At 40.0% G+C, this 24384-nt stretch overlaps 1 protein-coding gene and 1 long non-coding RNA gene across 3 annotated transcripts in view; one reads left to right on the top strand and one right to left on the bottom strand.

Annotated features, from left to right (window-relative positions):
* LOC134351941 (uncharacterized) overlaps positions 1-6785 on the bottom strand; it is a 34958-nt gene extending 28173 nt beyond the window's left edge. For both annotated transcript variants that reach the window (XR_010019296.1, XR_010019295.1), the window contains exon 1: positions 6712-6785. This is a non-coding gene — a long non-coding RNA (uncharacterized LOC134351941). The remainder of the gene's footprint in view (positions 1-6711) is intronic.
* Positions 1-24384, top strand: part of LOC134351940 (heparan sulfate glucosamine 3-O-sulfotransferase 3B1-like) — a 207988-nt gene that overhangs the window by 142732 nt on the left and 40872 nt on the right. The window lies entirely within an intron of this gene.

Consider the following 24384-nt stretch of genomic DNA (forward strand, 5'->3'; position numbering starts at 1 on the left):
CATTTTATTTTTTCAAGACATATCAGTGTGAAGGTTGTTGTTGTTTAGAATATAGAATATAGAAATCTACAGCACATTACAGGCCCTTCAGCCCACAATGTTGTGCTGACCATCTAACCTACTCTAGAAACTGCCTAGGATTTCCCTACCGCATAGCCCTCCATTATAGAACTTAGCTTGAATAAGCACATTAAACTGTGGGGTGGTCTTTAACAAAGCAACACACATGTCATGTTGGACATCCAATTGATTTTGATTTTTTTGTTTTAACAGTTATAAGTGCTGAAAATCCTAATTCGCAAAGGTACGTTGTTGCAAATGGATCTAAAACTTCCATAGCTGACTTTAGTGTGCATTAGTGTGCATGTGCCGGTCGTGCATGCAGCCTGTTACAGCCATTCCAGACCAGTATTCTTACTTTTTAACTTACGTTGTGTTTTGTATTTTTTTTTGCACGGTAACACATCGAAGCTGCACCCTCTCTAACATGCTGGTAGAGAGAGTTTTATTTGGGTTTTCAGCGCTGGAAATAGTTACATTCTGACATGTCTCATCAGCGAGACAGAAGCATGGTCGGATTGTGTATTCCAGGGACCAGCTGATTGAGCTTATGCCAGCCAGTTTAGCGAGCAGAGTGGCGGACACCCCTGCTGAAATCTGGAGGAAAACACAGAGGATGCAAAGGGAGATCACAAAGTCGAGGAAAGAGGACCGGGTCGAGACAACAGAGACTTATGGAGAAGAGGAGTTCGGTGGGTAATAAAATGGGCGAGTTCACGGCGCTAGCATCATATGCCAATGTAACACCTGTGTAGTGCTAGTCTGATCTCCTGTGACTGACCACCGTACTCTTTATGAGAAAATCAAATTACATAGTACTATGTTAGGTGCTAGTGGGCCATCAGAAGCTCTAGGTATGGAAAGGAGGCAGCGATTAGAGAACACACACTTTTGGAGATAATTCAATCACAAACAAGAGAAAATCTGCAGCTGCTGGAGGAACTCAGCAGACCAGGCAGCATCTATGGAAAAAAGTTCGATCCACATTTTGGCCTAAACATCGACTGTACTTCTAGAGGTAAGTTTTGTCTATAAAAAATAGCAATATAGACAAAATATTTACATGAGTAAGAACAATTCAAAATTCCAACAATCTGTCTTAGGTTCCAAATCTCAGATATCAATGAAAACCAAATTCCTTTTTAGTTAGAATCATTGCAATTCACTAGAATAACTCTTGTTGCTCCCATTTCTCTAACTGCTTAGACTTAGTATTATTTCATATTTAAAGGTTTACAGACCAACATTTGCCTTTTTCTTTATCTTTAGTCAGGAAACATATTGAATTCCTATTTTTAAGTATTATGGTTAGTCTCAGTTTCAGTTTCAGATCAGTATGTCTGCAAATTCAAATTCAATCTCCCCCCCCCAAGAAGAACTGATTATTTTTGCAAAGACTTTGATAAGTGACCGAACTTTTAAACAAAGTAAATCTCATTCACTTATCAAAGTCTTTGCAAAAATAATCAGTTCCTCTAGAAAATCAAATTCAGATCATTCGAATGAGAAATAAACTCATATGTTCAACCATATTAATTCCTTGAAGTATTTCGTTTCCATGATGGTTCTTCGATCTTGGGTGGCTTGCTATCTTGTTCCTTGGTTCGTTGAAAGAAAAGTGGGTCATCCACGGAAAATCAATTCACAAAACTTGCACAGAATAAAAAACTGATCTGCATACAACAGGATTACAATCCATGTTCTTATACGCATTCTATTTTCTATTTCAAAATAACCTAATATTATTACATTATCATTTCCAAACATTTCTCAGATACAACACTCCTGAACATATTTCATGCACTAGTTATACAGTAAAAGTGTTTTAACTCCCCAAATCCCTTGGAATGATTTAACAGAACTAATTCCTGTTTACACGGTAGAGATCATGGACACGACTCTCTGCCAATATCGTCTCACTATAACTGATGCTCGTTATAGCCGTAGCTTCTATACATCTTTTAACGCTATCGTCTCTCTTCCAGTGGTTTCACCCTGAGGTTTTCATGTGCCTGCCTCAGCCATGCCTTATTCTCAGCATAGCTCTCTTTTACAAGTTCTATGCTCTTTTAAATTCAGTAAATCTCGTTTTCATCCCTCCACAGGTGGAGCTTTCTAATATTACATCTTTGGAGTTTAGTTAACTTGGGTCATGCCAAGTAAGTAAAATAAGGCAGGTTTTACAATTTATCCAAAGTTTAAACACTTCTAATGGCTTTTAGATACTCAGATAGACACAAGCAATACAGCAGTAGCTCAGGCATCAGGTCCTTCCTGGAATTCGGCTATTGTTGCGCACGGAGTCACGTGGTATTACATCCGCTACGCGGCCTTATGGAGAGTTAAGAGTTCTCATTTGAACTGTCCAGTTTTGCAAAATTTTAACAAGCAATAAAGCGACCCACCTCCTCCTACGCATTGATCAACAAGCAATAATGGAGAACAATGTAGATGTCGGAATCAAAAATGAGAGAACATGCAACTTCAACATTTGGTGGTTGAGCGACTACTAGGCGGAGGGCTGCCCAATAGTTGACCAGCTATGTCGCATTAGTGTCTGCAGACGGGAAGACTGCGATCACATCTGATCCAGCGGCAGGTCTACTAACTACCATCATTTCAAAGTAGTGACGAGCTTGCCTGAGATATTTGTAGCAACTGTAGTGTGATATGAAAATATCTGTGATTTTTATTGGTGACAAAGTCACGGGTACTGCTAATACTACTCTGGTTTGTCGCCTACATTCATAATTGATGGAAATGCTGAATTTCATTTAGAGGTTCGTGAAAATAAAGATGTAAATGTTTTCCCAATCAAGTTCACGAATCCACTGGAATCTATCCATGGAGCCCCATGGGGTCCCATGGGGTCCGTAGATCCAGATTAAGAAGCCCTCTTCTAAGGGCACCAATAAGGCTAAAGTGGGAATCACAATCAAAGGGTTGACTGCTGATAGGTTAGGAGATTTGGTAGTTGGTGGTGAAGTGGAGCAGTCCTCCTCCTTTTTATGCCGAATTGTTCTCGTGTAGCATCCCAAACACACCTCCTGGGCTAAGGAATGCAAGTAATCAATTTTTCAAGGATGCTTTGATCATGTCCTTGAGCCGGTTCCTCTGTCTGCCTGGTAATCTCTTTCCTGAGGAGATCAGAAATAAAATGTTTGTATTGGGAAGCTGATGTTGGATATGTCCAACTATGATGTTGGCCTCGGAGAGCACACAAATATTTGCTTACCCTTCCATGAGGTTAGGAAGACTTTGCAGACAGTTAGTTTTATTTTTCAAAATCAGAAACAAATGGAAGTTCAGGGATTACTGCTTCTTGATAGACAATAAGTTTTGTGTCTGGTTTGATACTCTGATCCTTAAGAATACTTTTGCTCAGGTGGCCAAACATTGTCCTGGTGGACTGAAGCCATTGAAAGGTTACATAATTGTTAGTGTTTGCCTTTGCTGAGAGGTAGCAAAATATGAGAGTGCTCAACATTTTCCAGAGTCTCGCTATGAACCTTTATTTTAAAAGTGTGGAGCCAGGCCAGTGCTTCTGTGAATAACGGTAACTTAAAAAACATGAAAAATAGGAGGAGTTGGCCATCAAGGCATTCATTGAGAGATCACGGCTGATCCGGCCATGTGTTCAACTCTACTTGCCTGCCTTTTCCTCATAACCCTGTTATTCACCTGCTATGCAAAAATCTAATTGTGTCTTAAATATACATTATTAAATGAGGTAGCTTCTACTGTGTACTTGGGCAGAGAATTCCACTTTCACTACTGTCTTGTAAAAATACATATTCTCCTGATCTCTGTCCTGAATCTATTGCCCTGAATCTTGAAGCTATGTCCCTCAATCTCACTTACCAGTGGAAACAACTTTGCTCCTTCTATCTATCTATCTATCTATCTATCTATCTATATATCTATCTCTTTCATCATTTTATATGTTTCTCATTCTTCTGAACTCCAATGAGTAAAATCCCAGGTGGCTCCATTTCTTCTCATAGGTTAAACCCCACATCTCTGAAATCAGTCTCATGAACCTCCTCTGCACTGTCTCCAAAGCCAGTATGTCTTTCTTCAAGAAAGGAGACCAGAGCTGCACGCAGTACTCTAAATATGCCTCATCGGTGCACTGTACCGACACAGCATAACCTCTCCGCTCTTAAGTTCAATCCCTCTGGAAATGAAGGCCAGCATTCCATTTGCCTTCTTGATATGGTGGTGGCTCCACAGTAGTACAACGAGTGGTAGCACAATGCTATTACAGCCTGGGGTGTCAGAGTTTGGAGTTCAGGTTTCGACGCTGTCTGTACGACCTTTCCATGAGCGTGTGAATTTCCTCCGGGTGCCCTAGTCCAAAGATGTACCAGTTAGTAGGTCATCTGGTCATTATAGATTGCCCTGTGGCTAGGCTAGGGTTAAATGGGTGGGTTGCTGGGCAGTGCGGCTCGTTGGGCTGGAAGCGCAGTATCTATAAATAAAAATATAAATAACAAGTAACACCTACTAACCAACCTTTTGGAATTCATCCACAAGCACTCCCAAGTCCCTCTGTACAACAACATGCTGCAATCTTTCACCATTTAAATAATAATCTGATCTTCTAATTTTTCTACCAAGGTGGATAACCTCGCATCTACCAGTGTTGTACTCCATCTGCCAGACCCTTGCCCGCTCAATTAATCTCTTTATATTTCTCTGGAGACTCCACACACCCTCTGCATAATTTGCTTTTCCTTTCAATCTAGTGTCAGCGGCAAACTGATGTATTCCAGTCTCAGTCCCCTCTTCCAGATCAATCACATTCTGTACATAGCGTGCGGTTCCAAGCCCAGCACGGACTCTTGTGTCACCCTGCTCACCATTGGCTGCCAACCAGAGAAACATACATTTATCCCAACTGTCTATTGGTTAACCAATCTTCCATCCACGATAATATATATTACCCCAAATCATGCAACCATGCATGTCTTTTATCAGACACTTTCTGGAAATCCAAGTATATGACACCCATCTATTCCCCTCTATCCACTGCACTTATTATATCCTTACAGAACCCCAGTCATACTGTCAAACAGGAAATACCCTTCACGAGTCCATGTTGCGCCTGCCTTATTGAAACACTTCAATCCAGACAACATGGTCAACAAAAACGTGGTGCTCATTCTGCAGAGGTGTGCAACCACAAATGTTGCTTTCATATAGCAGCTTGGTTACTGAGGATGGTTTGATCCTGATCCTAGGCTGAAGATGTGGTAAGGTGAACAATCCTGTGTATTAGTTCCATTGCAGTGGGAAGCTTGTTGGAGCTGAGGGGCAGCATTGTAGTGAGAACGGTGGAAAAGAAGTCTTGGGATGATGGTGAAGCAGAACAATTCTGCCCTGAGACTGGCTTTCTTGCAGAAGCATTGGTGAGAGTCATTGCACGCCATCACAAACATAAGACGGGTGTGAGTTTCCGCTGAGTTTGAGGGGTGTGCTCCATCTCGGTTGATTAAGAGCAAAGCTTCAATTTGAAAAGAGTACATTTAGTGGATGGTGTTGCTCCACATGTATTTGGAGTTGTTATGCATTGGAAGTCATGTCCACTGCGCACATCGATTCTCACTGCAGAGCAGCTACTGGGAGGAGGTGGAACTTTGCACGGTTTTCCTGCATCAGTGCAGCTCTTTGCTTCAGATTATAGCATCTGTAGTCTCGTATGTCTTCAATTACTCTTTCATGTTTCCTTAAAAAAACATGGTATAGTGCTGCTTTTTACGTACGAAAACTATGAAAACAGACCCTAGACCTACATCTGTACAGAAGGGATTATAAAAAAAATCCAAGATGGATGGAGTTCATTTCTCCCAAATAATTAATTACTTCTCTGTAATTTTTTTTGGGTATTAAGTATTCAAAGAAAAATATCTTCCACTTGCAATTACCAGAGGAATTTATACTAGTTCTGAGGAGTTGGACATTTGGTAGTTCATATATAACGAGATGTTAAAATAACGCTTTCAGATAAACATTTCACTGATTAGGGTTTGCAATGATATACGAGGCATGTATGTGCACATTGCGTGTATGGAATGGAAATTGGCACCAGCAAATTGATCTTTATCGCACACTTTCCTGGAAATGATAGAGGAAAGCTGTGATCTGGTACTAAAATGTTCACATAACTGCATTGACAAAATTGACAGCTGCCAAGTTAGACGTCTTTGCTGTGCTAGAGTCAAGCAGAAGAACAAGAGGGAAGACAATAAGATTTTGTTGTGACTTTAAACCATGCCTGAAACAGTGCCGAAAGCAGGTAAAGGAGTAACTTTGAAGAAGAACTATATATATATTTGAAACAATTAATGAGTTTACAGTGCCATGAAGAGAGATGGGAATACCTGCTTAAGTAAAAAATCTGTGGAAAGTGGAGTCAGCGCAGGCAACTAAGTGAATAAACTTTGTACTTGAAAAGCGTGGGATGGAAACCCAGAAATTCACTTGAAATCAGCAGTACTTGTATGCAAAAATTGCTTATTTCCAGAGTGGATTGTGATTGCAACCATTTTATTTCGGGAACCAGCCAAGTGAACCTTCCCTAATTAACCTCGATGGGAGTACATGTCTCTCTTAACTATCAAGTCTAAAATTGTATAGTCGAAACCCTACCTTTGCTGGGCTAGCTTTCGTCGGCCGAATCATGTCACTTTCTGAGCTACGAAACAACGTGATTTTCAGGCCATTTGCCAGGATGATATCATTCCTGTGCAGGATTTGTTTGGAACAATGTGACCTTTGAAGTGTTCTGGTTGATTTGATCGACAACTATTTTGGGTCATGTCCAGAACAACTAGGTTTTCAAATGCAGGCCCTGGACCCAAAATGTCAACATTCCCACCATCTCCACAGATGTTGCTTGACTTGTTGAATCCCTCCAGCTGTTTGTCTTTTAGCTCCAGATTCTGGCATCTGTATCTCTTATGTCATTGATTATAGATTGTATCCACTTATTACTCAGTTATTTCCGAAGTTAACTATTTTTTAAAAAACTTTCCTGTGCTGTTTAGATGTCCACCCCTACTTCCCTTCTAACGGGATCTCCAAACGCACAGTTCATGGCACCGGGAGTAATGCATCAGGCTCAGATTCAGGTTTACTTATAACATATACATCAAAACAAACAGTAAAATGAGTCTTTTGCATTAACACCCAGTGCACTCAAAGACCATGCTGGGGGCAACAGAGCATGCCCACAATGTTCAACATAACACAATACAAGCAGCAGCAACAACAAAACAAAGCAAAACAACAACAGCAAAACACGCCCCTTTCACACCTCTCCCCCCCACCCCATGTCACACACACGGGCCTCCAACCCCTGTACAGGCTGTCTCTGGACCTCCAGACTTGTGGAAATCTGGCCTCCAATCTCTAGTCTCTGGTCCGGACCCCCAAACTTGTAGATATCTGGTCTCCAATCTCTAGTCTCTGGTCCGGACTCCCAAACTTGTAGATATCTGGTCTCCAATCTCTAGTCTCTGGTCCGGACTCCCAAACTTGTAGATATCTGGTCTCCAATCTCTAGTCTCTGGTCCAGACTCCCAAACTTGTAGATATCTGGTCTCCAATCTCTAGTCTCTGGTCCAGACTCCCAAACTTGTAGATATCTGGTCTCCAATCTCCAGTTTCTGGCCCAGACTCACCCTTTACATCTGGACTTTCTGATTTTGGTCTTCAACCTTTTGGGCTTTCCACCTTCAGACGTGCCGAGCTCTGGACTTTGGCCTTTGATTTTGCCTTCCAGACTTCACCAACCCCTACCTAGCTGCTCCTCCGACCTGAGAGTGGCCTCATATTCTGCCTGGGTAGCCTCCAACATTTATTTCTCTAACTTTCAGTAATTTCTCCCCCTCCCCCTTCTCTCTTTTTCCATTCCCCATTCTGGTTATACTCCCTCCCCTTCCCTTCTTCTCATGTACCCATCACCTCCCTCCAGTGCCCCTTCTTTCGCCTTTACTTCCATGGACCACTCACTTCTCCTATCAGATTCCTTCTTCTTCACCCCTTTAATGTTTACATCTCCTAGCTTCTCTCTTCAACCCCGCCTTCCCCACTCACCTGGCTTCACCTATCATCAGCCAACCTGCATTCCTTCCCCTCCCACCACCTTCTTATTCTGGCTTCTTCTCCCTTCCTCTCCAGACCTGATGAAGGGCCTCAGCCCCATAAATGGACTGCTTATTCCCTTCTGTAGATGCTGCTGAGCTCCCCTAGCAATTTACGTGTTGCTCTAAAATTGCAGCATCTGCAGAATCTTTGAGTTTATGATTAACTTAGTGGTTCTGCTGTTTTTAAAATTTGGTTGCTCAGTTACTTTTGTTCATACAGTGGAACTTCCTTCTTATCTAAATTATGCAACCAAGTATCTTAATATTGTCACTTTATCTGTCAAAGTGCAAACTATTAAGACACTGAATGCTGTGGACACAACATCATATGCTAAAGTACAGTGTGTCTTAACAGAAAGAACACCGAGAGCTAGATCCTGCTATAGAAGTGCACCAGATTCTCATTGTTTGAAGGACCATATGACTCAATGAATGTTTTTGAAGTGGTTACAATGAGGATACTAATTTTTCTGAAATTATAAATAACTTCTTGGCAAACACATTTCCTGAACACTATCAAGAATACTTGGGGAGAAAAACCATTGAAGCACTGAGAAGATTGCGCACTTTACTTTTGAATGCTTTACGAATATTAAATATAGGTCTCAAAAAGAGGTTTCATCAATGAGCTGAGGCATTCTTTACTTACAGTGTAGGAGGACATTCTGCCCATCAAGTCTATGCCAGCTCTTAGAACTATTATTACCCCAATAGCCCTGTAACCTACTCTCTCACATATGCCTGATCATCCATTATCATTGGGTAATTCACAGTGGTCAAGTATTCTACCCACCCACAGATGGGTTGTCCCTGCTGAAACCTCCAAGAGAATGTCCACTCAAGCTGGAGGCATCAAGGCCCTTTGACATCAAATTAATGGATAAAGTTAAGGTAAAATGAATGCATACAGTTGAAATGAAATTCTCCGGAAAATTCATTTCTGTTCATTATAAATAAAAGAATAGGTCGAATTCAGTATCAAGCTGTTCAAGAAATAGATTGATGCGGCCATCCTTGGGAGAATTAATTTTAATGGCTTGTATCATGTAAAGTGCATCGTCAACAGCTGGAAGTGGGTCTTATAAAGGTTGCTAAGTTAAAAGTCAGGCCCGTGGACTGCAGGAATGGATAATGAAAGGATTCATGCCGATATTGGCATGCTCAGTATTCATTAAACCCTAAGGGTCCTTTTTGATATCTTCCCAATGAAATTGTTTAAAGCTTTCACAATCTTTCACTTAAGTCACTGGAACTATAAAATGTTACACATATGCATCTCCTCATTAACCAGTTTTAGTAAAGGAGTCATGGCCTCTGAGGGATAAGATTCTGATTGGTAAATTTCATTTTTAAAATATTGTATATACGTCCTGAATTAGTTAATCTAGTGTATTTCATTGTTTAGAAAATCTAAACTTTTTCTACTTGCAACAAAGATTGGAAGTTTTCTCACAAGATGCAATGTAGAGACTCGAACATCTGTCCACACTAATCCTATTTGACTGAATGAGGCCAGTATCACTTTATCCTTTCTTGTCTAAACATCTGACTAAAACCTTTTAAATGGACGCCATTTAACCCTAAGAGCCTGCTATACCATTGATCGAGATCCGGGCTCAGCATATACCACAGCACCATTTTCTAGCACTTCTGTAATGTCCCGAGATTTAAATCTATTAAACTTTCTTTTGAATGAATGCATAAAGTAAGCCTCCACAGCCTTCTGGGAGAGAATTCCAGAGGTTCACCACTGTTTGAATGAATAAAACAGGGTTCTTATCCTTGTCTTGGTTGGAAACATCCGACCTCTTGTTCTGTTCAATGAAACCTCCTCACTTTATACCCTTTAAGAACTTTGTAAGCTTTTGTTATGTTTCATAACTCTAAAACATAAAATTGAAAGGAAAACAATAGAGCCGGGAATGCGAGTTCAATTTCATTTTTACAAATGTACTTTGAGCAAGGCATGTGGTGACGTGATGACATACGCCGTTTACGTACTTTTACAGATAACCCACAATGCATTTGTAAACAACAAAGAATGCTTAATCAAGCAAGGGATTTACAATATTACTGAAATACTAAATACACAACAGCTTTGATGTGATCTCTCATTCTTCAAAGCTCTAAGTAATACAGTCCCAATCCACTGACTCCTACAACCAAACTAATTATCTTCATTCTTTCTTGAGTAAGGAGATCAAAACTGTGCACAGTTCCCCAATGAGGTCTAACACATCCCTATAAAATAGTAACAAGAATCAAATTCTTTCAATGTAACTGCTACAATTTCTGCATGAGTCCCAGATGTAAAATTTGGCCTTGTCACTGATAGCACTCCTTTCTTTCATCTATCACTTCAGATCGCTGTGCCTTTGTATATGTTTTACACTCTCTCTGAAGGACATAGACACCAACAACCATCCTGCCTTTATCTCAGGCCCATCTGTGACAGCTGTAGTGCAGAAACTGTAGCTTAAATAGTTCGGTCATTTCTCTGAGAGGATATTCCTGCATTGAATACCAATGGCCACTACATCATTATTAGTTCAATCACTGAAAAGAAAAGATTATCAGAATATATAAAGCATTTTTATACCAGGAAACTAATTTGTTATATTAAGTTATTATCAGCTTCTAACATTATGCAATACATAACAATTGTAAACACTCATTTTGCATCTGATTGATTGGAATTGATTCAAGAACTCTGTGCTGGATGTAAATTACCATCAGTAGAATTGTAAGAAGAAAGAAAGTACTTTTAACAATCTCGGAATATCCTGAAGTGCTTTACGACCAAGCAAAGTCTTTGAAATATAGGATTGTAATGTTGCAAATCTGAAAGCTAATATACACATAGTAAGGTTCTGCCACAGAGATATGAAAATGAGAAGATAATTTGTTTATAGAAATGATGATTTTTAGAGAAGACAATTTAGATAAATATTTGCCAGGAATCAGGAGATCAAAATATCTCTTTAATAGTTTAAAGAGATATTTTGCTCCTTTAAAATAGTGTCGCTGATGATTTCACAGTCACCCAGAGGTCAAACAGGGCCTCATTTTAACATCTCATCCAGAAGATAGAAACATTGATTGTACAGCACTCCACAGCAATGTCAACCTAGATTATGTGCTGAAGACTCTGGAAAGGAACTTTACCAACAATCTCCTATTGAAATGTGAGAGTGTTTGCACTGTGCCGAGGCTGGCACCATCTGCACAGTTCTAGCCACTTACCAAGATTACAGTGTCCTTTGTATCAGTCATTTGCACTTTGGCTTCAAACTACACTAATCTAGATTTAGAAACTACTTCAAGTGCCTCTGGTGGTCTGAATAGCTGGGTAATGTGCAGTTTCTCTAGAGTCTGGATTGCACATAAAAGAAACTAATGCAGGAGGAAAATAATGTCGAAAATATGAATGAATTAATAGCATTTCCTATGAGAAATGCTAATTTGATTCACCAATTCAAAAAACATAATTTTGTTTAAATTTACAATGCAGAGTAAAATATAGAGTTTAATGAATAATAGTTAATTAATTTTGTACATTACAAGTAAAATGCGTTTTATTGCAATATATTTCATAAAATGTTATTACAGGATAAATAAATGCCATCTAGTGTTTAAGCCACTTAATATTTAGTTTGATTAACATTTAGCTTTCTTTAATGAGAAATCCTGTTGAAACTGTTGATAACTAAGTGTTTAGGTTTTAGAGTTCTAAAATCGCAGCAAATAAATTTAATTTAGTGTCCATTCTTGTCGAGTTTGACATCTTTAACTCCCTCATTCACTCTTTATAAACTGGCCTTGGTTTTAAATTCTGTGCTTATAACGGTTACCAAGGTCCATAGTCCAGCTGCATTAAGTAGACAATTTATAAATTCATAAATAAACATTTCACTTGTATTCGGACAGAAGAAAAAACATTGCTTCTGCAACTCATGAGAACAGTGACTAAAAGCTGTACTGCTTCAGAGTTAGTGATTTCCATGGTGAGCAATTCCACCCTGTAGGGATGGTAAACTGCATTGGACAGCAATATGATCTGCCACAGAAACCCTCCTGATATTGATTTGCACCAAGTATCAGGAAATGACATCAGATAGCAATTTAAGACAGATGCTGGAGTTTAAGGCATTCCACAATACAGTACTGTGCTAAATATTGTCAGGGCAGCTTTCAATGTCTTTTTTTTCTTTCTTTTCATACTTTTTGAAGTTCCCTTTCATAAAGGTATTAGCTCCTTTGTGAGGAGAAGACATAAAATACCAGTCACTGTGGCTGACTGGAAAGTGTTACTTATTTTGGGAGGAAAGAAAGCTGGAGTTCTACCAACTACTGCTTTTTGGATTACTGCCAATTTAGTTACTGATAAAGAGGAGCAGGGCTGGAAGTATTTATGTCGGGGCACTGACAGCATAAGTTGCTGTTTAAGAGGATTCACTCAAAATATTGGAACAAAGGCTCTGAGTTTCATTGCTGATGAAGCTGATGACTTTGGTGCTGAAAATAATGTAGCAGTTGCCTTGACTTGCTGAGAGTTATGTTGCCAGAGAGAGTACAATAATAGTGAAGAGAGTGCTTTTCCCTCCACAGCATCAGAAGCCTGGGTGATTATAACTATCAGAATATATACATAGAACCGTACAACAGAGGAACAGGCCTTTAGCCAATGATGTCTGGGCTGACCATGATACCAAATTAAATTAATCCCATCTGCCTGCGTATAACCCTATAATCCTATATTCCTTGCCTGCTTATGTACTTGCCTAAGTGCCTTGTCACCTATCCCCTCAGCTGGTGGCACATTTAAGGCACCTACCATTTAGTTTTTATTTTTAAAAATTGAAAATTTGCCTTGTAAATCCCTTTTAAACCTCCCCCCACATCATCTTTAAACTATGCCCTCTACCCTAGAAAAAGTACTCTGACTATTTTACCCTATCTATACCTCTCATGGTTTTATATTCTTCTATCAGTTCACTCTAAGCCTCCAATACTCCAGAAGTTTGTCCAACCTCTCCTTAGAGCTAATATTGGCAAAATGATCAAAATCAGGTTTATTATCACCGGCATGTGACGTGAAATTTGTTAACATAGAAGCAGTTCAATGCAATACATAATTCAGCAGAGAAAATAATAATAATAAAATAAATATAATAATAAGCAAGTTAATCAATTATGTATATTGAATAGATTTAAAAACCATGCAAAAACAGAAATACTGTATATTTAAAAAAAGTGAGGTAATGTCCAAAGATTCAATGTCCATTTAGGAATTGATGGCAGACGGGAAGAAGCTGTTCCTGAATCACTGAGTGAGTGCCTTTAGGCTTCTGTATCTCCTACCTGATGGTAACAGTGAGAAAAGGGCATGCCCTGGGTGCTGGAGGTCCTCAATAATGAATGCTGCCTTTCTGAGACACCGTTCCCTGAAGATGTCCTGGGTACTTTGTGGGCTAGTACCCAAGATGAAGCTGACGGTGAAACTCTGCACCCTCTTAGCCTCCACATAGCAATGCAGACCACCATCACACAATTCTCCACATTTGGCATAACCAAAGTTTTATACTGTTTCAGCATGACTCGCCAACTTTTATACTTAGTGACCCTACCATTGAAGGTAAGAATGCTATATGCCTTCTTTACCACCTTATCCACTCGCATTGATGCAGCCATTGTACATCAATGCTCCCGTGGGTCTTTCCATTTATATATACTGTACTCTTGCCTTTACCTCCTAAAGTGCAATACTTCACCTTTATCTGGGGTAAAATTCATTTGCTATTTCTCCATCCTTATTTCCAACTGGTCCTCATCTTTTGACAACCTTCCTCACTATCTACAATTCCACCAATTTTTGTGTTGCCTGCAAACCCCCACATTTTTGGCCAAGTCATTCATATTTCTCACAAGACACCAGAAGTATAATCACAGAGCCCTGCAGAAAATCTCTGGTCATAGGTCACCAGTCATAATAATACACCTTCAACACTACCCTCTTCTATGGCCAAGTCAGTTTTAACAAGTTGGCATGGATCCCTTGTTACTTAATCTTCTTGATTAACTTCCCATGAGGAGCCCTTTTGAATGCTTTCCTAAAACCCAAGCAGGCAACATTCACTGCCCTAACACCATCAGTCATCTTCATCACCTCCTTAAAGAAACTGAGGGAGTGATGAAGATGGCTGTGTATAAGGCATAAAAATGTTATAAAGAGGAAAAAGATGGAACATGAAAGTAAGCTAGCTAAAGAGGATACGAAAAGTTTCTTCAGATATACGACGAGTAAAAGAGAGATAAGAGTAGATATCAGACTGCTGGAAAATGATGCTGGAGAGTTAGTAATGGGGTCAAGGAAATAGCGGACGAACTAAAGAAGTTTTTTGCATCGGTCTTTACAGTGGAAGACTCTAGCAGTATGCCAGAAGTTTGAGAGTGTCAGGGGGCAGAAGTGAGTGTAATTGCTATTACTCAAGTGAAGGTGCTTGGGAAGCTGGAAGGTCTAAAGGTAGATAAGTCACCTGGAATAGATGGACTACATCCCAGGGTTCTGAACAAGGTAGCTGAGGAGACTGTGGAGGCATTGGTAAAGACCATAAGATATAAGAGCAGTATTAGGCCTTCCGAGAATCAATAGATTCTGGCATGGCACAAGAGCCTCAGGACTCTCATCACCAGGTTCAAAAACAGTTACTGCTCCTCAACCTTCAGGCTCCTGAACAAAAGAGTATAACTACAGTCAGTCTATTCTGGTGTTCCCAACACCAGTTATCTCATTTTAAGGATTCTTTATCTTGTTATTTCATGCTTTTGTTATTTATTGCTATCTATTTATATTTGCATTTACATAGTTCGTTGTGCATTGATCCTGTTTACAGTTACTGTTCTGTAGGGTTGCTGAGTATGCCCGCAGGAAAAATAATCTCATGGTTGTATGTGGTGACATGTATGTATTCTGATAATAAACTTTGGAGAAAGCAGGAGATTAGGGCTGAAAGGGAAAATGGGTTGGCCATGATGAAATTGCTGAGCAGACTTCAGCCAAAGGCCGAATACTGCTCTTATATCTTATGGTCTTATGGTCTACCTGGACTTCAGTAAAGCATTTGATAAGGTCTTTCATGGTAGACTGATGCAGGAGATTAATTAACATGGAATCTACAGTGACTTAGTAGATTGGATTCAAAAGTTTGTACGACGTGACCTCCACTGCACAAAGCCATAGCACCTCTCCCTAAAGGCCAAGATTTTCCAAATGTCAGTAAATCCTGATGGACTACCAGCCTGCCAAGTGAAATCAATACCAAATGCTATGTGTCCAGCAGGAGAAGGCTCTTGAATATCAGAAAACCATGATCAAAGTTCAAAGTTGAAAGTAAATTTACTATCACCATAGATATATGTCACCACATACAACTCTGAGATTCATTTTCTTGCAGGGAGTCAAAGTAAATACCAGAAGTGCAATAGAATCAATGAAAGACCAGACCCAACAGGAGGGACAACAAACGATGTGTAAAATAAAAACAGCAAAATGTGCAAATACAGAGAAAGAAAGAATAATAATAATAATAATAAATTGCAATAAATATTGAGAACATAAGATGCCGAGTCCTTGAAAATGAGTCCATAGGCTGTGGGATAAGTTCAGTGACAGAGCAAGTAAAGTTGAGTGAAGTTCTGGTTCAAGAACCTGATGGTTGAGGGGTAATAACTGAACCTGGTGATGAGGGTCCTGAGGCACCTGTACTTTCTTCCTGATGGCAGGAGCGAGGAGAGACCATGGCCTGGATGGTGGGGCCCTTGATGATATACGCTGCTTTCCTACGTCAATGCACCATGTAAATATGCTGAATGGTAGGGAGGGCTTTACTCATGAAGGTCTGTAGTGCATTAAATATTTGAGTAATATTGTAAATGTATTGATTGATTAAGCATTATTTGTTTTTTTTTACATAATTCATTATGGGTTATATATAAGAAGTATATGAATGGCACATGTTATCACCATCACACCACCACGTCATATGTGGGCGCCTCGCTAAGTGAAAACTAAGTACACAAACATCCCCAGCTCCCGTGTTTTTCTTTTGATTCATTTCTAGAATTACAAAACATAACAGTGGTGACGTGAAAGTTTTAAAATGAACCTGAGACAACCACCTACCATTTGAAACACAGTATGTTTTTCTTCATAAGGGATAGAGGAAGGTGAAGTTAAAAAAAGGCAGATATGGGCAAAATTTATGGGTTTATAAATTGCGAGTACTGGAATATAATCATAAGTTTTAAAAAAGCAGAAGTGGCTGGCTAGCTACATCAGAAAGTTAGACACATTCAATTGTACAACAGGTAACTTGCCTTGCCTTGCCCGATGCCGGCCCCCTAGGCCTGGGTCGACGTAGTGGCAGTAGTAGTAACTTGATGATGTATACTGAACAATTTGAGCAGCATTTTGAAGCAAATGAAATAGCCAATGAAAAGCGAGAGCCAATGTTACTGAGTGCAATAAGCGAAAGAGCATACAGTTTATTTAGAGGTTTGACTGCTCCAATCAACACAGCTGAAAAGAGCTTTTGCTGATATCATGACCATAATGCAGGAATATTTAGAACTGAAACCATTGTTGATTGCAGAAATTTCAGTTTTTACAAGTGAAATCCAAAGGAAGGGGAGTCCATCTCGGCTTGTGTGGATGAATTGAAGAAATTGTCTGAGCATTATCAGTTCAGTGGTGGGCTTAATAATTCACTGGGAGATTGTTTAGTTTGAGGAATCTTACAAGAAGGCATTCAAACACAGCTCCTAACTGAAGCACAACTCACGTTTAAAAGAGCAGTTGAAATCGTTGTAACAATGGAAACAGCAGCCAGAGCTGCAATTGAGTGCAGTAAGGAGTGAAAGTGAGCCTGGACAAAATTGCAACGGCTAAACAGAAACCTGCCAGGCTGAACAAATTATGTTACCGTTATAGCGGGGGCTCACATACATCTGACCCATGCAGGTTTAAAGGTGAAATTTCCAGAAAATGCAACAAAGTAGGACACATGCAAAGAGTGGTGGATTTTGCCGGACCAATCATGGGCACAAATTTCTCGGTAGTAGAAAATGCAGCTACTGATTGGTCAGAAGTATTCCGAATAGCCTCCACTACAGCCTCACACATTGTCAATGTGTTGAGAAGCTCCTCCTCAAGGACAGGTGTTCTAGAACACTTAGTCAATGTCGATGCACCACAGTTTGTTGCGAAACAGTTTCAGTTATTTCTGAAAATGGTTGGAATAAGACATATTACATCTGCACCGACCATCCAGCTACAAAAGTTGTGGCAGAAATGTTTGTCCAGACACTAAAGAACACTGCAAGCAAAGCCAGCAGAACAGACTACGCTGATACTGAATCAGAAGCTCTCCAAATTGCTCCATGCATATCGCATTGCAGCATGCTGCACAACCGGCAATTCACCAGCCAAGCTGCTCCTCAGTTGTCCTTTACTCTCGTGCTTGAATCTTCTCAAAGCCAATCTCGGAAAGAGTAAATCAAAAGTTGGTACTTGGGAAGATTAAAGACAGAACTAGACCACCCTCCTACACCATAGAGATTGTGCCTGATGCCATCTGGAGATGACACATTGATCGGTTGAGGAGAGCAGAGTCAGTTGTTAGAGAAGCAAGGTGTCCAGAGCTGTTTGGTCCACTTGCTGCAGTCTCAGAGTCAACTCTTGTAACCACCACAGAAGAGACCCCAGAACCTCAGATTGTTTCACAGGCACAAGTCTCAGCTGCCAAGCAGAATGACCCCCCCCCCCCCGCCCACCCCTCACACCCCGGGTCAGGAAAGACCTTTTCTCACGAGAGCAAAAAATCCTCCACAACAATTAAATATTTAGGCCTGAAAGAGACAATTCAAAATATAATGTGCTGTAGATGTCTATATAGTCATTATATCTAGAGCATTCATTTGTTATGTGCTATATCATATAACATAAGCAATTATGGTCTTTCCAAGACCATGATTGTTCTTGACAAATTTTTCTACAGAAGTGGTTTGCCATTGCCTTTTTCTGGGAAGTGTCTTTACAAGACAGGCGACCATGACCGTTACCAAAATTCTTCAGAGATTGTCCGCCTGGCGTCAGTGGTCGTATAACCAGGACTTGAGATATGCACCAGCTGCCCATACGACCATCCACCACCTGCCCCCAGGGCTAGAGAGCAATATGTGACATATGTGAGTTGAAATGCATTCTATATTGAGTTGGAGTTTATAGCTAAATAGGGAGGAGTGTGGTGTATTCAATATTTCAGTAACACGTGCATAATATTGTAACTATATTGTTTGATTAATTCATTATGAGTTATATGTAAGAAGTACCTGGGTGGCAAACATCGTTACTCCACCACGGCAGATGTGTGCATCTCACTAAAAGAAATCCAAGTACTCAAGAATCCTTGGCTCCCACGTTTTTATTTCAATTAGTTTCTGGAGTTACGAAACAAAGCAGTATCCACAAATTTTTGTTGGCTTCTCTGTACAAGGGCATTGGTGTCCCCATTACAGGCCATAATGCAACGAGTAAATATACTCTCCATCACACATCTACAGAAGTTTGTCAAAGTTTTAGAGGATTCAAGGAGCAGTTTCAACATTCAGGATAATACCAAAAACAAGGAAGCACTTATTTCAGGAAAAACCAAACAGGATTGCAGCTGGAGGAATTTAGAATTGTGAAGTGTTTGATGGAATGGAGCTAAAAGAGGTGTTTCTATGAAAGACCAAAATATAAGGATCACAAATATAAGGGCCTCAAATGAATCTGTTGTAGGAACATGTTCCAATCTTGCTGTAGTGTTTGGGAAAGTTATGTTCAGCAGATTAAATGATTCACAAGTTGTAAAGTAGCTAGCCCTGGTAATGGTAAGTATAAAACAACTAGACTGTTGCAAAAATACTTAAGGTTCTTCAGAGAAGGAGTCTTCTGCGCTCCCATATCTGGTTGATATGTGACTCTGGATGCATAATAGGGCATTTGGAAATAGTCTACTAACACTTTAGTTGTGTCAAAATTACTGTACGAAAAACAACATAGGAACCAAATCAGAATGTCTACTCAGCACTAACCCTGGCACCAAACTCAGACATTGTAATGTTGACTGGGCTGTGAGGGATCTTGCCAAGTCCTCTTTATAAACATTTATAATCTGGAATCTGTTTTGAAAGAGCTGGCCTACCGAAGGGTGAAGCAATAGTCTGTGTTGTTTTATTTATAGAATCACATAACAGCCTCCTCTGTTACATCCATAGATATTTCTGTTTCCCCAGGTTAGGATGTATACAGCAGAAAAGGTGACATAGTAGTATAGTATAAAAGGGGCATCCATGGAAACCTTCAGAGTTAACTCCGACCCCAATAAAATCTCACAGTATCAGATCAAACAAGACCTGCTGCTGATGGCCACCTACCATCATCCCTCAGTTTCTGAATCAGTGCCATGTGATATTGAACAACAGAACCATCGAAAATAACAAGAGCATAGAACGTTCTCTCACAGGGTCTTCAACATTTATCGGCAGGAGAGGGTCAGTAGCATCAACCACTAAATGAGTTGACCAAATCCCAATAGGCATACCCGTCAGTCCGGAACATGAGGGTAAGCTGATAGATCCATGTCCCACCAGTCTACCTGTTGCAGGTGTATCAGTCTGTGACAATATTGGTACAAGTAACTACTGCAAGTACTTGTAGAGACAAAATCATGTCCTTACATCATGGTTGCATGGCACCACCACCTTGCTAAATGGAAAAGCCTTTGTACAATTTGAGCAGTTCAAAACTGGAAATCCAATCATTACTATGGACCATTAGCAATAAAATAATTGCACTTTATCATAATAATGTTGTGTCATGGTCCAGCATGCTCGCAACTCAAACCTTACTAACAACCCCAGAAATGAATTTTTGTTCAATGAGGGTAGAACACCTTCAAAAGTAGCTCCAGGGGCACGTACAACTGAAGTGCAGACCTAACCTGCATGCTGGATGGTGCGACGCAATTCTTTATATGCTCGTTATGCTGCGACTATATAGGTACTGGTGAGGTTGCACCCACAGTTCTGATCTCCGTGCTTGAGTAATGATATACTGGCTTTGGAGACAGTGCAGAGGAGATTCACCCTGTTGATTGCAGAGATGAGGGGTTAGACTATAATGAGAGATTGAGTCGCTTGGGGCTGTTCTCACTGGAATTCGGAAGGATGAGAGGAGATCTTATAGAAACATATAATGTTATGAAAGGGAGAGATAAGATAGAGGCAGGAAAGTTGTTTCCACTGGTAGGTGAGACTAGGGGACATGGCCTCAAGATTCGGAGAAGTAAATTTAGGACAGAGTTGAAGAGTAACTGCTTTTCCCAGAGAGTGGTGAATCTGTGGAATTCTCTGCCCAATGAAGCAGTGGAGGCTACCTCAGTAAATATATTTAAGACAAGATTGGATAGATTTTTGCATAGTTGTGGAATTTGGGGTTATGGGAAACTGCAGACAGGTGAAGATGAGTCCATGTTCAGATCAGCCATGATCTTATTGAATGGCAGAGCAGGCTCGACAGGCCAGATGGCCTACTCGTGCTCCTATTTCTTACGATCTTATGTTCTTAAGATCAGATGATACTAAAATATGTAGTCATGAATGGTGGTACTCACGAATGATAGCTTCAAAAATGTTCTGATTAGAATTGGAAAAAGGTTTATTGTCAATGGCATAATCCATGAACTTCATTGTTTTGTGTCAGCAGTATATTGCAGGCGTAACTATAGGTTACAAAACAATAAAGACATGAAAAGTGCAAAAGACAACTAGCTATGTAGTGTTCATAGGTTCAAGGAGCATTCAGAAATCAGATGACGGAGGGGAAGAAGCTATTCCCAAAACATTGACTGTGGGTCTTTAGGGCATGTCCTCGATAGTAAGGGCACTTTATGATGAATGCCACCTTCTTGAGGCACTGTCTTGGAAGATGCTATCATTAATGGGAGGCTTGCGCCTGTTATTTAAATTCCATTGATGAAATTGATACTTCTAATGACCATTATAAATAAGGCAGAGTCGAACTATCTACCCTTGACATTCAATGGTATTACCATAGCTGAATCTTCCAGTGTCAGCTATTTATGGGACTTTATTAACCAAAACCTTAACCTGACTAATGACAACAATATTGGGTTACACTTTTATTCACACAACCATAAATAATATAGAATTTAGTCGTTAGAGATGGGCATAAACCTGTGATAATACATTTCTGTACATATTTTTGGACAAATCAGAAATTCCCAACAGGATTTTTATTCTGCCTCTTTTATCTGACATAAAACTCAATAGAAAGACGATGTTAATAGCAATGTGACATGCATAATTCATTAAAGGTGATATTTTAAACATAAAAAAAACCTTCAGTTATCATTTTCTTACAGAATAACCAGATACCTGAGCTGGCATGATTGTCATACGAATACAGATTGACAGATAGGCCTGTATTCATTGGAGAAACACAAGAGGCTGCAGCCGTTGGAAAGTTGGGGCAACACACAGAAAGCTGGAGGAACTCAACAGACCAGGCAGCATCTGCGGAGAGAAATGGACAGTCAACATCCTGGGTCTCATAGATGCTGCCTGACCCACTGAATTCTTTCCCTCCATAGATGCTGTCTACCCTGCTGAGTTCCTCCAACTTTTTGTGTGCTGCTGTCCAATAATAAGTGACAATCTCAGGATATGAGAGGAATTTCTTCATTCCAATGCTGCTGAATTTACAGAATTCTTTACAAGAAGGAGTGGACAGATTTCTGGACACAAGATACTTCAAAGAGTATAGCGAGCGAGCATGAGAATGATATTGAGTTGGAAGGTTGCATTAAATGACAGTGAAGGCTCAAAGGGTGAATAGTTACAACATGCTCCTATTGTCTAAGTTTCTACATTTACTAATTCTAGTTCCCTTGAAACCAGACTATTGAAAGGGTCAAAACTCAAACTACATCACAACACTGTAACTTAACTGAATGCTTTCACATGACCTCCAGCCTGTTTACAACAGGCACCTCAACCAATTCTGAAAGTTCATGGTTAAAACGCAGTTTATTGTAGCAAACTGGGAATCTATTATTTACTCACTGTTTTTATAAGCAGACTCAACCCCATCCATAAAATCTTTTGTTTTCCATGATATTTTAAATTATTTGCCTTGTTTATCTCAGATGAAAAATAGAAAGCCATCTTCAGTGCTTGGGAGAGTTTTTAACCCCCATCAAATTCAATTGTTCTTTAACAAAATGCTAAATGAGGAGCCATGATGAAATTACATGGCTTATACGAAACCAGGCTAATTGCTATACCTGCTCCTACACCTTCTCCTTCACTACCATTCAGGGCTCCAGACAGTCCTTCCAGGTGAGGCAACACATCACCTGTGAGTCTGTCAGGGTCATCTGTTGTATCTGGTGCTGCTAGTGCAGGCTTCTCTTCATTGGTGAGACCCGACACAAATTCGGGAATCGCTTTGCTGAGCACCCTTGCTCCATCTGCCGCGACAGCGAAGGTCACATGGTGGCCAATCATTTTAATTTGACTTCCCATTCTCACACTGACATGTCTGTCCATGGTCTCTTTTACAGAGATGCTGAGCAGCATATATCATCTTGGTAGTCTCTAACCTGATGGCATTAACATCGATTTTCCTAACCTCCAGAAAGCGTCCCTTCTGTTTTTCCCTTATCTTTCTGGCTCCACTACCCCTTCTCCCGCTCTCATAACCTGCCCATCACTTCCAGTTTCCCCTCTCTGTTTCCCCACATCCTTCCCTTTAATCTGAGGTCCACTGCCTTTGGCCGTCACCACCTATCATCTCCCAACTTCTAACATTATTCCCTTTGCTTTCCCCCCTCGCTTCCCCTCTCACCTAGGTTCACATAGCACCTACCAGCCTTTCGTCCTTCCCCTCCACTACTGTTTCATACTGGATTCTGCCCTGTTTTTCTCCAGTCCTAGTGAAGCATTTGGGCCGAAACATTGAGTCCACAGATGCTGCCTGACCCATTGAATTCCTCCAGCATCTTATGTTTCTTGATTCAGATTTCCAGCATCTGCAGACTCTCTTGTGTCATCTCTTCTGTTTACAAGGAGGCTTTAAGAAGGGAGAGGTTGTGATTCCTCATCCATTCAATTATATTCTGCATGTCTCTCCCAAAAAGAAGTAATAACTAAGAGCGAACCAAAAACATCAAAAGAGAGAAAGGTTTTTTGTTGGCAAGTATTTTATAATAATGGTATCCAAGCCTCAGACACAGGTCGGTCATGATCTAAAAGGACGGTAGAACAGTTTTTAGGGTCTGAATGGAGAATTTCAATGTCGAATATGAGTACCAATGGGAACAACATATTCTTACATTAAGAAAGCAGCAAAATATGGGAAATAAGAGGAAGATGTGGTATCCCATTGTTATTAATTTTGCTATATGTGATCAGAATTGGTTACGGGTGTAATTTTTTGGGGATTCAGTTACCTTTTGATACATTTTTTAAAGTAACAAATCAAAATTTGTCTTTGATACATTGAAAAACCAGATGATATTCATGACAAAAAAACATTTTAACACAATATTAACTATTTTAACACCTGGAAACTATTGCCCATCTTGCCCAGTTAATATTATTGATATTTCATTGACCAAAGTTTGTCTCCAGTGAGATTTTCAACAATATTGGTCTAAATAAAAAATGGTGCAGTTCATTTACAAAAGTACTCGCCTTTAAAATGTACAGGCTTGTTTCCTCCACATTTTATAGGCAAAGTGTGACACATCTTCCGGCACAACAAAGAGCTGGTAGGCTAATCGGTAACAGGCTCCCAGATATCACATCGCCTGCAAGTTTCAAAATTTAGTGACCAGATATTCCAGAAGAAATCCTGCATAGAGTGAGGTGGTCCCTTGTTCATAAGATGAGAAATTAGTTTATAAAAAGAGGACGACATATGACAAAAGATGTGGTATCCAACAAGGTTTCACAGGCTGCCAATGTCTTAACACCTCTTACAGGAGCAATATCCATGCAGGCTACCATTTACATCTGTGACCAGAATGCAAGTTCAAAATTCTTACAC

Source organism: Mobula hypostoma, chromosome 9 (genome assembly GCF_963921235.1).
Source record: "Mobula hypostoma chromosome 9, sMobHyp1.1, whole genome shotgun sequence".
NCBI lineage: Eukaryota > Metazoa > Chordata > Chondrichthyes > Myliobatiformes > Myliobatidae > Mobula > Mobula hypostoma.